Source organism: Scleropages formosus, chromosome 10, assembly GCF_900964775.1.
Source record: "Scleropages formosus chromosome 10, fSclFor1.1, whole genome shotgun sequence".
Taxonomy (NCBI): domain Eukaryota; kingdom Metazoa; phylum Chordata; class Actinopteri; order Osteoglossiformes; family Osteoglossidae; genus Scleropages; species Scleropages formosus.
The window spans coordinates 12,977,539-12,993,383 of record NC_041815.1 but is presented as its reverse complement, the minus strand read 5'-3'; the positions used below and the strand labels follow the sequence as shown (position 1 = coordinate 12,993,383).

General features: G+C 36.8%; 1 pseudogene; it reads right to left on the bottom strand.

Moving 5' to 3' along the window:
* Positions 1–4,012: 4,012 nt before the first annotated feature.
* LOC114911633 (beta-arrestin-1-like) lies at positions 4,013–15,631 on the bottom strand (annotated as a pseudogene).
* Between the last annotated feature and the right edge of the window lie 214 nt (positions 15,632–15,845).

Here is a 15,845-nt window from a genome sequence, read left to right as displayed (position 1 = left end):
AGCCGCTTGTCCCGAGTGGGGTCGCAGCAAGCAGGAGCCTAACCCGGCAACACAGGACACAAGGCTGGAGGGGGAGGGGACACACCCAGGGCAGGACGCCAGTCCGTCACAAGGCACCCCAAGCAGGGCTCGAACCCCAGACCCACCAGAAAGCAGGACCTGGCCAAGTCTGCCACACCACCATACCCCCCTCAATTAAAACATGCAGTTGTAATACATGGCATGCTTTAAACTGAAGACCGAATTAGTTTTATGACCATTCAGGAGTAAATATATGGAATATCAATCTTAATTTCTGCAATTTTAATTTCTTTGGTTTCCAGAATAAACTCTATCATACTGTATCTCTTAAAATGATGTAAGGTGTAAATGTTCATGCACTATAACTTTAAGATCGTGCCCGGATAAACCTTTACAGAGCTACTCCTGTAATGTAACATAAATGTTTAGATATCATATATATAAACATTTACTTTACATTACAGGAGTAGTTGTGTAAAGGTTTATCAGGTTTATTTATATTTATATTTAAAATTATTACTAGGAAAGTGATTAGGAATCGTCGATATTCGGATAAAGTTTTATGCAACTACCCGTGTGATGAGCATTGGTTCATATGCCTGGTGGAAAGAAACAAACTGACTGTACTTAGGAATCATCTGCATCTATGTATATCTTTCTGCTAATGTAATGCACAAATTGTATTTTCAATGAGACCACTTCGGAGAAAAGCATCTGCTAAATGATTAAATGTAATTGTAAATGATTGCTTCTCATATAACTGCCATAGCCATTCCCAAAGCATATAAGTGCAAATGTTTTGCTCTACAAAACAGAAAAAAAAATGGAAAAATAAACCTGAATGATCTCAGAAACTGAAAGAAATCTCTTTTTAGCTTTTTAACAAATGATCTAACTTTTGATGTAAAAATCAACACTCTGCTCAGCTGGGAAACCATTACAAATGCATATCTTAATGAAATACAACATGACTGGACACTGAAATTCAAGGTATCATGTGACCACAAGTTATGAATAAACTTACTAAGCCATTACTTGTAACATATATCTCCAATGAGAGAATGGGGTGTTTTCTAGAAAGTGGAAATAAATGACCAGCAGCTGGTGCCTCTTAAGACACAAACACATAGTGCAGGATTCTTAATCACTTTAACAGCAATTAAATTGGAAGCTGACGTCTGTGGTCAAATATAATTGGTCACTGAAGGTATAAATAACACCTGGGTATTTCAAAATGTCTGAATCTGCTAATTTCTGCCTATTTGTAACAAGGGAGTTTGTGTTGAAAATATATTTCTTAAAACTGTTGAAGGTAATGAGAAGAGTTCACTTTTGGACTTTCAAAATGACATTTGAGGATGTTATTTACAAAAAGTCTTTCAGATGTCATTAGTAATATTATTATATTGTTATTATTATATTGTTACATTATACTGTATTACTTTAATATGTAGAATTATTTTAACAAGCAGTATATTACAGTCTTTGTCAATTTACTGAACTGAAACACATTATAATAATAGTAATATAATTCTTTGAAATTAGAACTGAGGTAGGAAAATTGCACTAAGTCAAAATCCTCAAGTTCTCAAGTTTGAATGAGAATCTGCTGAAATAAATGCATTGCAAGACGCGAACCGTAACTGCAGTTTACTTTTAACAATAAATTTAATCAACGTAAACATTAAACCAAACCATTACATACAAACCATAACATTTTATTTAGAATTATCAATAGCACATTTTTATTATTTTTATTATTTAAACTAATTTACATCAGCAACTACAGAAATCAAGAGAGGAAAACAAGCAATACAGAGACTGCTTCAGAAAAATGCAATATATACAGAATTTAATGAGAGAAGACATTTATTTGTAATGTGCTTACAAGTGTTTTGTTTCACAAAAAAATTAATAATATGATTATTCTATTATACTGTCAAGGGAATGGAAATGTGCAGGTTGAAGAAGACTAGGTATAAACCACATGTAATGTAAGAACTTTTAATCATTTTTCATCCTAAGTTGAGTTACACCTGTTTTGAAATAAGTTGTAAAATAATTGTAGTTCATTTCTGTTTTTCTGACTAAAATAGTTTTTCTTACTATTGCCGCCCTTGAGGTGTCATCTTAGGAGGTTTTGTCGCAGCTTTTGCAATCAGTTCAAAATCACACTGAAAAACATTTTAGTTCTGAAACTCCTTGAAACGATCAGGTGTGTTTATAATGTGTACTATTATCACTTTCTATCCATTAAAACTATGATTTTTTTTCTTGATATTAGTTTTATTCTTTTTTTCTGAAATACGTAGCAGGCCTTTATTATGAATATATACGGAAAAAAATATTAAAATCTGGATTATATACAGTAAACAGGGAAAATCATTTGTATCTCGAAATAAGGTAACATTTAGTTGTTGTAATTTGTTATAACATTTAAGTAATAATTCATTATTAAAATTTTAAGTAATGAAGTCAGGAAAGTTTCCAGATACTGACATAATGATGTAATGTAATAATGAACCTCTTTAAATTGACCTTTGACAAAAATTGAAACACCTCAAATTAAAATAAGCTTATAGCTGATTTGAGTGTCATTCAGAAAAAAAAAAAAGATTAAATTAAAACAATTAGATTGCAATGACTAGGAAATGATTTGTGTTGTTGAATTAACATCCCTTTAGATAAATACAGGCAGAATTAAAAAAATTCAACACAACAAACTCAATTTTATGGCTGTTTTGTGAAATGTATAGAATGACATCAAGAACGAATGCATGTTTAACAATAACTACAACTAACCTTGCTTCCCACAGCAAATAACTACAAAACCACTCAGTAATATACAACACTAACCAATGTGCTGCCTTTAGTAACTAGAGTTGGACTGCTCCACCCAAGCAAATTGATAAATTACACTGCCACTTTAAGCATTCTCATTCTCTCATTCTGAGTTCTCTGACTGACAGCTAGCATTATTGTTACTACTGTTACCATTATTTATTGCTATTGCTGTTGCACTACTCACTGTTATTGTCATTGTTTTGTTTGTGCAGTATTTCTATTGTCTTTGTCCATAGTCTGTGGAGAAGCCTTCAGGAAGAATTTCATGACACATGTACATGGTACTTGTATCTATGACAATAAACTTGAAACTTAATAAAACCCTTTCATGGTTGATTGGAGTTTCAGTCATGCATAAAGCAACACCTTAATAAAAAATACAATTTCAGACTCCATTTAAATACAAGAAAGAGATTAAACATATTTTGCTAGAAGGTCATAGGAATCCAGCTGCATTGTTAGATGTGATGTTATCATTAATTATGAAGAGAAAAATAAATAAAATGTTTAACTGAAATATAGGCAGTTCCTGCCCATGCAATGAGACAAATTGGCCATACAAAATGAGCATAACTATGGGGACCATGTAAAATGTTTCAACAGTCTCACACTAGCAATGTTATACTTATATTTCATGCCAAATAACACTATTTTCAATTCAAGCTAGCTGAAATTATTCATTTAGGTTTTGTTCATTGCAAATGTTACACACCTAATTACAAGTATTAAGAGTAATTCAGCCTTTTTTTTTAATTTCACACTGAGGAACTGAAATATGTGATAAGCTTTTAATTCTAAGAAAGGTTAAAATTTTTCATCTGGTAAAATAAATAGGAAAACCATAGAAAATACTGTAATTTTGTCATTGTACTCATTTTCACTGACCACCTACTTATTGACAAGTGTAAATGGGAAAAACTTGAAACACTACACTAAAAAATTAAAATCTGATTTGTAAAAAAATAATATCAAAATGCAATATCAATATTGTTTTAATTTGTAATTCAGCTGAAGGAATCAAAACAGATATGTATAAACATAGTATTAATCTGAAGAAACAGGTGAAACAGTAAGATCTTGGTCCTAAAAATAAAAATTATTTTTATTTCTGTTAACCTACATTTCTTCAGCACAACACAGTGGAGGATCCTAACTCTTCACTACATAATGTTCAACCCATGTGTCACAAGTCTTCAGTTATACATCCCAGCATGAATAGAGGAGAATAAAGGCAAGAAAGAGACCACGGTGCCAGCACTAGTCTTTTAGTTCATCCAGGTAGTAGTGCCTGAATGCCCAAGTGTCTATCTGTCACTCATCTTTGGCGAGTCAGTGCCATTCTCCTCTTCATCATCCTTCAGCCCAATCAGCCTCTGTCGTGCAAAATCTTCAAAGATAATGTCATCATCACTAGGGAAGCAAGAGTAGGCAGTGTGAACACCATGCTTTAGGGATCATGGTCAGCATAACAGCAAAGGGCCACCAGAAATAGCAAAGAGCCTAACGGCGAAGTAAACAGCAAGAGATTACTGGGATGGACAGGTGTCTTGTCCAGGGTCTACCCCTGATTAGTCTTGCACCCTGTGCATCACGACCCTAGCTTGGAGAAGCATTTACTGATACTCACTTACAGTACTTACTGAGAGTGAGTGAGTGAGTGAGTGAGTGAGTGAGTGAGTGACAAGAGATAAATTATATACAACAATCACTATCTTCAGCACCGAACCATGACATCTCAATAATGTATGTGTTTCTAAGTGGTGTATCAATCGTTTTGGCATGAGGCATGTGGCCAGGACATCCGTGTATCAATCTCCAGACTATTAGACTAGTCAAATGGCAAGGTTTTTCAGGGCACAAAAAAACAATTCATGATCCTATGGGTCTATGAAACATGTGGGCTTTCTGTATCATTGTTGTTAAGACCAACATTTATTGTCAGCTAGGTGTTTATGGAGTTGTGGGTGAAACTGGGCAGGTAGCACTCTCTTCTCAGTTTTTTTTTTTTTTTTATGTCAGGAAAGTTTGTAGCCTGGCTAGTGAAGACAGGATAGCCAACAGCATCAGATGAGATGTACGCCTGCATCCCCCCCCCTCATTTAGTTCTTAACATTAACTACATGCACAGGCCTACGAGGGCCCTGCTAGAGGAGAATTAAAGGGCAGGGCACCAGGCTTTTGCAAATTACCACAGCAAAAGTCCAGTTCAGTGAGGAAATAGTAGTCTGCTTACTTTGTGTCAAACTCAATCAGATTTGTGTCTACTGGGGCTTCGTTTTCTGTAACTGAGACAAAGAGTAAACAACAGCAGTTATTTTGAAAATACATTAACAGTAATACTTTCCAAATACACTGACAGAGCTTAGAGCTTGTGTATTAGAGCAAATTCAAAATTCCTCTGTAAATTCTCAGGGTAATAGGATTAAAATCATATTTTCTTATACTGGGAAGTAAATAGAAGTGTACCTTCTCTATGCAATGTCTCCTCAATTGGTTTTGGATGCATTAATGTAAAAGGAAGTTCAACTGATACGTCACTGTGAATGAAATACAAGAGCATGGGTTATGTTGTTACAGTAAAAGCAAAATATGAATTTCATCAGTAATAAATTCCTCTGACAGATTTTCAAAAGAAGCTCATTTGTGTCAGACAGATTTTACAGTAAAAACACATGACGCAGATATTCAATTCATCGAAAAGACCTTACCCATCATGCTAGAAAAAACAGTAGGAAAAAATATATTTTATTTATTTAAAATAAATTGTTTAATTCTCATCAGGAGGGAAACTACACCAAAACAATGAGACAGCTTACTGATCTACTTTCGATTACTAATGACATGAAAAATAACAACAAAATGAAAATGAAAAATACCTTGTTGCAAGGTCTCCCAGGAGTCTGAAAAAATTGTCACATTAATTCAAAATCCAATGTGATCAAAAATAGAATGACAAAATCATGGATTTCAGCATGGACATGAAAATACTTACCCGCCCCGTGAAACAACCAGCTTCACTTTAACTTTGTAAGATACAATAATACCCAAGATTTCTTTGTTAGCGCCTTCTCTTAACCTGTAAAATAAGTAGTAAAGTTTCTCAAAGGAAGTCAGTGTGCAAATGTAGTACATTATCACTGGAATTCATTGTAGGCGTAAGAAAAACAAAAGTACTTACAAAGTGCTGGAGGCTAAGTTTGTGTCCTCGTGTTTTAGTTTTCCATCTAAAGCCAACCCTTGTTTCTCGCGGTTGTTGGCAAGTAAGGGTTGTAAGTGTGAATACTTTACAAAAGTGGCACTTGGGGCAACTATGTCACTGCAGGGGATAAAAACAAGTTCATTAAAATGTACCGATTAAAAATAATATGGCCAATCATAAAATAAATTAAAATACCAGTATGGAGCATTCAGAACATGACATTTTACATGTTTTTCAAATGATGGTGATTGTGTATTGTGTGCAAAAACATGATTTAAATGTCTTTATCAAACAGGAAACAAACTCTTTAGACCACAGACAGACAAACAGATAGATAGATAGATAGATAGATAGATATCTATTAGTATCTCAACACTACCTACTACATACTACATAGTTCTGATAATTTCTCCCAAAAACATGTCTACTGTTCATTTCATAGAGTAAAATTACATTTCTTACTCTGACTCCTCCATTGCAACAGGGCACTTGTACTGTGCGATACTGAACAGGCAAATGTCCGCATATTGGCGCACTGTGTAGAAGCATTAAAAAGGTATTTCAAAACAATGTAAGTCTTAAAAATACAGGCATATCTTGAATGAACACCTTTTACTGACCTGAAACTTTCATTTTCTTCACTGTCTTGTTTGTGTTGTTTGTCACATGCACATTAACGTTGATTGGTTCTCCATGATAATATATCTGAAAGATAAGAATAAAGTATTTCAATGAGCTTCGCTGCAAACTGCCACTAAACAAACTCAAGAAACTGAGTTGAACATTAACATAATTGGCAAAAACTGTATTTATCAATAATTTTTGCACACTTTGTAAAATTTGCTTTCTACACCTTAAGTAAGGAGAGGGTCTCTTTACGGAAGCATTACACAGTGTTACTGCATCCAGATGTAAAACACTGTACATTGCTGTGCTATAAATGCAAAGCTTCTCCCAGTACTTTGAGATATTTATTCTGGGAATGTGATAAGACACATGCTTGCTGCACTGCAAAAAAAAAATTGATTTCTCACCAACTATTCTCTTGTTACATCACAATCCAAACTCATTTCTTGATGATGTTAATGTATAGAGACTATGCATTTTTACATATTTAACAAAGAAATGGAAGTTATTTGAAAGCGTTGCATGGTCGTACATGTGATAAATTGTAACCTTTTGAGCCTGAGCCTTTGCTGTATGTATGTTGATATGTTTGCTCATTCTCGGTGTACTGTCTATCTGTATGCTGTTTTGACCCTGTACTCTTCATAAAACTAATTTAAAAAGCCACTATATAATTATACATACATACATACATACAATGTTGAAAGCATGTGGACCCCTTTTGTCCCTTAGTTTAGCCATGAAATAGTTATTTCATGAGAAAAACATACACATTGTCTGAAACCCTTGTCCCATACGGGGTCACGGGAAGCCGGAGCTTAACCCGGCAACACAGGGCAAAGGGACACACCCAGGACAGAATGCCAGTCCTTTGTAAGGCACCCCAAGCGGGACTCAAACCCCAGACCCACCAGAGAGCAGAACCCGGTCCAACCCACTGTGCCACATGAAAAACAGTCTGATGTACCATGTGTGCAATGACCAATTCCATATGTTGGTTTAGAGGAACTCGTGTGTGGTAGGAACATGGAAGCAGTGCAGGAGCAAAAATAAGTGAACCCCAAGTTGCATTGGTTAAACCAAGTAGGTAAGTATAATTAGGTGTTTAAATCATCATCCTTTATTCATTTTAAAAGTTTTGTTATAAGATTTAGATTGTAAAAGATAATTTTAAAATTTTATACAAGAATAATAACCATCACTGGATGGTTCACATACAGTACTTTCAAGCAGCGCTGTGTTACAGAAATGTCTACATGGTTACCAGGCAAAACCCACAGAGGTCAGTATTGTGTAACTTTCTGAAATGCTGGATTGAGTTGTTTTTTTTACAGAAAAATTAAACTGATACCCTGGTTTAAACTGGAAAAACTTGCTTTCATGTGCTGAATTGCAGAAGAGGCCTGATATCAGAGGATTAGGGTTGGTCGTGTCGGAGGGTGATGTAATTATATCATTCTCCTTCAAATACCGTTCGTTATCCTTCAAAACAAGAGTTCTTTTTCACCTCCTTGTCCAGAGAGGCCTCCAGTGCAGGGGCTTGTCTGACATGAGAAACTGTCGTGTGGTCTCGCCCATGGGTTGTGGGCCGGGCTTTTCCGGAGCATACTGAACCTTTCTGATCACAAGACATACCGAGTTCCTGTGTGACGAAGACAGACAGACGTGTGTGAGCTTCACCATATTATGCTCCCCTGTATTATTATAAATTTTAACTACCCAAGTAATACAGTAACAATAGTAATGGATTTATATTATGTCAATGATACGGTTTGTGACAACTTGGTTCTGGCTCATACTGGATTTCTGCTGAGAGGACGCGAGCAGACACAGGGGTTGACAGGTTATTTTGGACATACTAGCAACTCCCTCCTGCCATCCATACAGAACTAAACAACATTTTTTTTGCTTTGTGAGCTCTAGAATGCATTCATTGACTGTGTTTCCATGGATTCTGACTGATGACGATGTTAAACATAGTTCTGGGAATTATACATCACCTTTTGGGATTTTTTCTTCAACATTCTCTGCACAGAAAGCTTTAACTTCAAAGTCGACGCCACAGGCCTTCAAAAAAAAAGGCCAGTGTGTATAATTTATGGGCAGCATCAAATTAACCTCATGCTGACATTTCTCTGTTTCACAGCTAGCCATATGAATACAAATGAACAATGTACTCTGGAACGTAACACTACAATTTGGCTGCATGGCTTTGACTCTCATAAAATTATCAACTTGCCAGTTATGATTTTTTGTACAGTGTCAACATGGAATTGCTTTTTAAAACGTGCTTTATCTAAATAAACAGTGCTGTGAAAAAGTGTCTGCTTCTGTCCAATTTTATGTTTTGTAGCTTTTAGAAATTAAATTCCATCAAACATTTTTGTCACTTATAGTTGTAATGAATGGGAAAAGAGAGAAAGAAAGTACACACCAATATTGTTTTTATGCCATTTCTTTAGCATGGAAGATAAGTAAATGTACATTCGTAGGTGTGAAAAAGTAATCCCCTCTAACTTCAATAACCTAAGGGGGTAAGTAGAATGAGCTCTCTGATACAGCTGATTTGGGCCCTATCCAATATAATTAAACCCAGCAAATGTTAAATTAGCAACTCAGAACTCATTGAGCCATATTATGAAACACTCAGAGGAAATTTCTGAAGCCATTTGTAGAAACTCACTAAGCTCTAGTAGTCTGGACCTTTATATTTATTTCATTTAGTGGATACTTTCTTCCAGAACAACTTACAGTGTTGAACTATTACAACTATTGACCCATGTGTATACCTGAGTAATTTTACTGGAGCAATTTTTGGGAAAGTACTTTACTCAAGGGTACTACAGCTGGGATTCAAACCTGCAACCTTTGGGTCCAAAGGCATTAGCAATTAACACAACCCTATGGCCATGGTTGTGCAGCCCTTTGTAAGGATCTGAAACGCCATTGAACCTTGGTCAGACCATACTCATCAAATGTACGACACTTTCATATACAACTATGGAATATAGTGAAGATTGGGACTTTGAGTTACCTTTCCTGTGTCTTCTGGTCCTGGTTGTAGGGTCACTGAGCAAGGTAAGTTGGGAGGAATCTGAAACAGGGGTCAGATGAGTAAATATATTAAAGAAAAAGGTAGTAATACACTGCTCTGTCATTGTAGTGTCAAAACACCCTTAAGTAATGTGATAAAGAATGAGAAAATGGTTCCAAACACATTTAGCTTTTTTATTCATAAAATGCCTTATCAAAGACCCTTGTCATCCATCTACAAATTTTGTGATTTAGTTTCAGTCCCTTATTTGTGATTCTGTACTTCTCTCTAAAAGGTGTTATTATTTTTCTACCTCAAAAGTGAATGGGTAAGCATGCTCTCCAAGTTTTTTGATTAGGCGTTCTTGAAGACGAGTCAAAGATTTCTTTCCTTCTGAAAATGGCGGAAAAGCTTGGATGTTGGCCATGAAGAGATCCTTACGAAATGTCAAACCCAAGACATCCAGGTCTTCCCGGCCATAGCGGAAGGCACAAGTCAACGTCACAAACACTGGAAAAAGGGAAGAGAATAAATTACTGCACTAGCAAATATGATGCAAGTTAATCTGTTTGACAGAGAGGAACTACATGTAATAGTAGGTTAGTATACATGCATGGATAAAGGGGCTATGTGATGTGGCTTCTTCGGAAACTTTTATCTAGCAGCTATGATCCTACGTAATAATAAATGTAAATTCAAAATGACCTCAGGTCTTAAGCTACCGCAAACCCAGGCCATGAGCTTCCTCAAAGTCTGGAAATATGGAGAAATGTATTATTTCAACCCAGTCATTTTATGTCATTAAAAGTGGTCAAAGCACATATGACAGATACTAAACTGGCTTGTGGGTGTATGTCTGAACAATTAAGCACTTTTTAATTACTATATTTGGCCGGATTTACTAAGATTTATTGGAGCAGAAGGATGAGTAAGTTGTGAAAGTGGTGCATTTCCTGACAAAAGACCTACAAAAAAATCTCTCAAGTCATCTGGACCATCTCCTAAATAAGTCAGGTCTTATTATATCATTGTACCAGAAATATGTATGTATGAGATATGAGGATGAACAAGGCTGCAGGTTTTAATCTGTATACCTTTTCTTTCCTTTAGGTATTCTGGATCAATTAAACAACACCATCTGGAATGCGTAGAGAAAAGTGAAATATGACCTCTGCATTTTCTACTTCAGAGAATATTTTCTGATGACAAACAAAGGATTTATTGGATCTCCATCAAAAGCTATGAGTTATTCAAAATGTGTGCGACATTTTGAAATAAACTGTGCTGTACAAGTTTGCAAATCCAAAGGTTGTTTTGTTATTATTTTACCATTCTACTGTAATGAAGTTAGTGTGCTTGGAAAGTAGTTTTAGTAACAGGTATATTGACGTAATTATCTTACCAACAGGTTCCACGAGGTCTATCTGGTCAACAAAGTCCCTCTTGCCAAGATAAACCGTAAGCTGAAAAAGTTAACGGGTCATTTTGCACTTATGCATACCGTATTTGCTAATCTGTCTCTCCTTTATGTCTCAAATGAAATCTCTCGTCTGCCACTGCCTTCTTTACCCTGTACCTCCTCACCTCAGGCCCCCAAAAAACAATTGCTTAGAAGTGACTAAAGGGTCATCTCAATTTTTGTTGAATGTGCAACATAAGAATATTTGGTCACAGAAACACATCTGGCTTCATTTTTGGTCGAAATACCCATACTGGTTTGCCACAATTGAGACTTTTAAACAAAACCTAGGGGCCTCAGAACTCCATGGAGGTATGGGTGACTCGTACATGTATTTTTTTTCCTCAACACTTGTTCTCTCAAGTAGGCTGATGTCTCTGGCTATGGTCTTTCCAGCTTGATATTACAAACCTCAGCTCTCACAAGACCGTGCTGCACAGCTAGCATGCAGTTAATAAACTGAACTTCTCACTAGATCTTTTGACTGCACTTCCAACTTCCAGAACCTTACCGAGGGCTAAAACAATATACAGCAGTGGAAAGGGTTAAGCTGAAAGTGTCTTCAGCCAAATTAAAGCTAAATGAATGTTGTGCAATTTTAATGAAGTAAAATTCTACATACCATGTCTGATCAGGCAAAAAATTCAAGTTGTTCATAAAATATAAACTGTGTTTACCTTTCCATTAGGGCTTGCTTTCTTGAACACTCTGAAATAGATAAAAAATGAGGCATAGCTTGATATGTGACTGAAAAATTAAGTGTACAACTGCAAGAGACAATAGTAGCAACATTGCAGATATCAGAGTAAAATGGACACAAAAATTCTTTCAGATTTACAGCTGTTATGGCACTTTTGAACTCTTTTGCAACCACTGAGATGACATTTGAATTTATTCAATCACCAAATGATTCTACTCTGTGGTACAATAAGGTTACCATCAGCAAGACAAGAAATAGCCTGGTTCTTATTCTGAAGAGTCATGTCTGAATCCACTGCTTGCCTTGTTGTCCCAGCTAGTACCTGCACCACTGAGTAATGCTTTCAAATGCAATTTCCTCCTCCCTTCCCATATGGCTTAATGTTGCACAGCAATTTTTAATGAAAACGCATTCTGAAAAGCTGTCTGTGCATTATGTGTCCATGCTCAAATCACACTGGTTCTGCGAGAAGGTGATTTGCAGCTAAAACTTTCTCTGGAGGTTTAAAATTCATTGTGTACACCTGTGTGCTAAAGCAAATATGACTGTTTGCAGAATTTTTGCTTGTCTTTTCCAGTTAAATACTGTGCTTTAAAATAAATTAAAAAAATAAATAAATAAATAAAAAAGTTTTGAAAATCTAAACTGAAAACTGGCAGCTTTTGAAGCACTTACTGAGAAGCACTGTGATTACCTTCCTGTCTTTGAGGACCATAAAGACAAAAACACTTTTTTGCCAAATTTTGGAACTTGGAATTTATTATGCAGCAGTTTGTACAAATAAGTCAATGGATTTGTTTCCAGAATAACACTCTTTGTGATTCTCTGTGCCCTTGGATCCAGTATATTTCTTCACAGCATGTGTTGTCAACCAAATAAATCCTGGCACAACTGATAAAGGTAAATATTAATGAATTGTCGTTTTCATAGCAACAAGAGGAGCACTTCCTGTTTTAATTCTTCTGTGACAATTGCTTACAACATACATTCATATGCAAATCACACATTATATAAGCAGTCCTATTTTCATTTATTTCTGTTGTGCAGAAGCAGGGAATGAGGATATAACTGTATTGTAGTTAGATTTTTTTTTTCATATTTTGTACTTTGATATTGTTTCAGTTTTCATTAAATTAAATTTTATTAATAGAAAATAATAATATTAATAGTTTTACTGTGGAAAATGTTTTTTCTCTAACCATGTTAATAGAATGATCATGCTGGAACAAGAACAAATGAAATTGCTTCTTGCAGTGGACTCTTGCAGGTCTCACTACAATAGTTTTATTACCCAGTGGAAAATATCCCAAACGCTGAAATGTGTGTTTAATAGAGTACCACTGAAAGCTTATTAAGTTATAAATAAGTTTTTATTTAAAAAGGCGTGCTTTAATACAACTATCGTTGTGCTTGGGCTTTCAACTTTGTCACTGGTTTCTGGAGTACTGGACATGGAGTAGACCGGGACTCATAATAATAAGAATGCAGCTGCTGGTCTAATTTGTGTCCGCAAAAACAGTGGTATTGGAGGAAGTGACTAAACTTAGAATCAGAATGAGTTTTATTGGCCAGTGTGCTGACACACACAAGAAATTTGCTGTGATTCTAGGCACCTCCAGTATTTATAGACAAACAGCTGACAGAGAATTACACACACACACACACACACATCTTCAGAACCGCTTGTCCCATACGGGGTCGCGGGGAACCGGAGCCTATCTGGCAACACAGGGCGTAAGGCCGGAGGGGGAGGGGACACACCCAGGACGGGATGCCAGTCCGCCGCAAGGCACCCCAAGCGGGACTTGAACCCCAGACCCACCGGAGAGCAGGGCCTGGGCCAACCCACTGCGCCACCACACCCCCCTAGAGAATTACAGAATAAATAAAAATATTTACAGAGTATACAAACACGAGAGTATAAATAGTAGTATAAATACAAAAAGTAAATAAGTAAGTTACAAAAAGTGGTTGGATAATGTTGCACTGACAGGAGGCCTATAGGGAAGTGTTAACTGTTCATGAGAGTGATGCCTGGGGGAAAAAAGCTGTTCTTGTATCTGGTCATTCTGGTGGAGAGAAATCTGTAACATCTGCCAGAGGGGAGGAGTGTAAAGAGTTTGTGCCCAGGGTGTGTGGGATCAGTGAGGATTTTGCCCGCCCGCTTCCTCAGTCTGGACTTGTACAGGACCTGAAGGGTAGGCAGGGGTGCACCAATGATCCTCTCAGCCGTCTTGACTGTCCTTTGTAGCCTATTTCTGTTCGGTGTGGCAGCCAAGCTAAACCAGACAGTTGTAAGTGACAGAACTTTGTGTCTATAGTATCTCTGTCTGTCCGAGAAATGTAGTTTCCACTGTTTCGTAAGTTGCTTTGGAAAGAAGCATCTGCGAAATTTATAAATGTAACATAAATGTCAGCAACATGACAGATCTGTGGGGTGGAACGCAACAGTACACGCTTTTGGGTAAGAAAAGGGCTACTGGCTCCCTCCCTCATTGAGCAGCTTGGGGAGACCAGGCTGGCAAACAGCCCCTCCTTTCCTTGTGGCCCTCCGGGACACGTTGCGCACGTGCCTTTGTGTTTTGACTGCCCAGCAGCATTAGGCATGACACATTGTAAATAACAAAGCACAATAAAGAACCTCAGAGCCAGAGCTAGAGCAGGCTGTTGAAAACCTTGAGGCAATGCTCGCCATTCACGACTGCCATCTTATCAGCTAAAGCCTAGACGTGTGAATTGAATTGGTGAGATTTATGAAAAAACAAATACTAAATACAGTGCCTTACAAAAGTATTCAAGCCCCTTGTAAGTTAACCACATTTTCTGGATTTAAAAAGATACACACACATTCTTCCAATAAGTATTTTCATTGCAAACATAAGTGTTCCAGTAGTTTCTTTTAAAAAAGAAATTTGTTAAAACATTTAGTAAAAACTAGAAGAATGTTGCTTGCATAAGTATACAAGCTCCACACATTAAGATTTAGTAGAGCATCCTTTTGCCACAAAAATGCCCTTAAGTCTTTTGGGATAAGTCTGAACATGCTTTGCCCACTGCTCAGGAGTGATTTTGTCTCATTCTCCCTGGCAGAATTTCTGCAGATCATTCAGGTTGATTGGATGGTGCTGCTGGACCGCAATTTTCAAAAAATGCCACGGCTTCTCAATGGGGTTGAGATTGTGATTTTGACTTGGGCAGTATAGGACATTCACTTTGTTGTTTTTGAACCACTTCAGTGTTGCCTTGGACTTGGAATTATTGTTTTGAAGGGAAGGTTCACCTTCTAGCAAGCTTCAGTTTCTGAGCCAACTGGAACAGGTTTCTCTTCCAGTATTTCCCTGTATTTGGTTTCATATATTCTTCCATCAATCTTAACAAGATTACCAGTTCCTACAGATAAAAAGCATCCCCACAGCATTATGCAGCCACCACCATATTTTACTGTAGGGATGGTTTTTGAGGCGTAGGTAGTGTTGGGTTTGCACCATACATAGCACTTTGAATTTTTGCTGAAAGTCTCTACCTTGTTTTCATCTCACCAAAACAATTTTCCACATCCAAACTGAGTCCATCTCATTCATTGCGAGAAACTCCAAACATATCTTTTATGGATATTGGTGAGTAATGGTTTCTTTCTTGCCACCTTCTAGTCCTGTTACGGAGAGATCTTTATATAGTGGACTCATGTATATGTACCTCAATTTCAGTAACTGCCTTCTGTAGATCCTTCAGCGTGATGGCTGGCATCTTTGTTGCTTCCCTTACCAGTTTACATTTTGCCTGGGTGCCAAGTGTTGATAGATGGTCTTCTTTACACAGTGGCTGGGTGGCCTGATACACCTTCCACTTCCTGATGATGGATCCAGTAGTGCTCACTGGGACATCCAAGCACTTTGATTTTTTTTTTCCTGGCTTATACATTTGGATCATGTCACCTCTGTCTTCAGTGGTATTCTCTTTA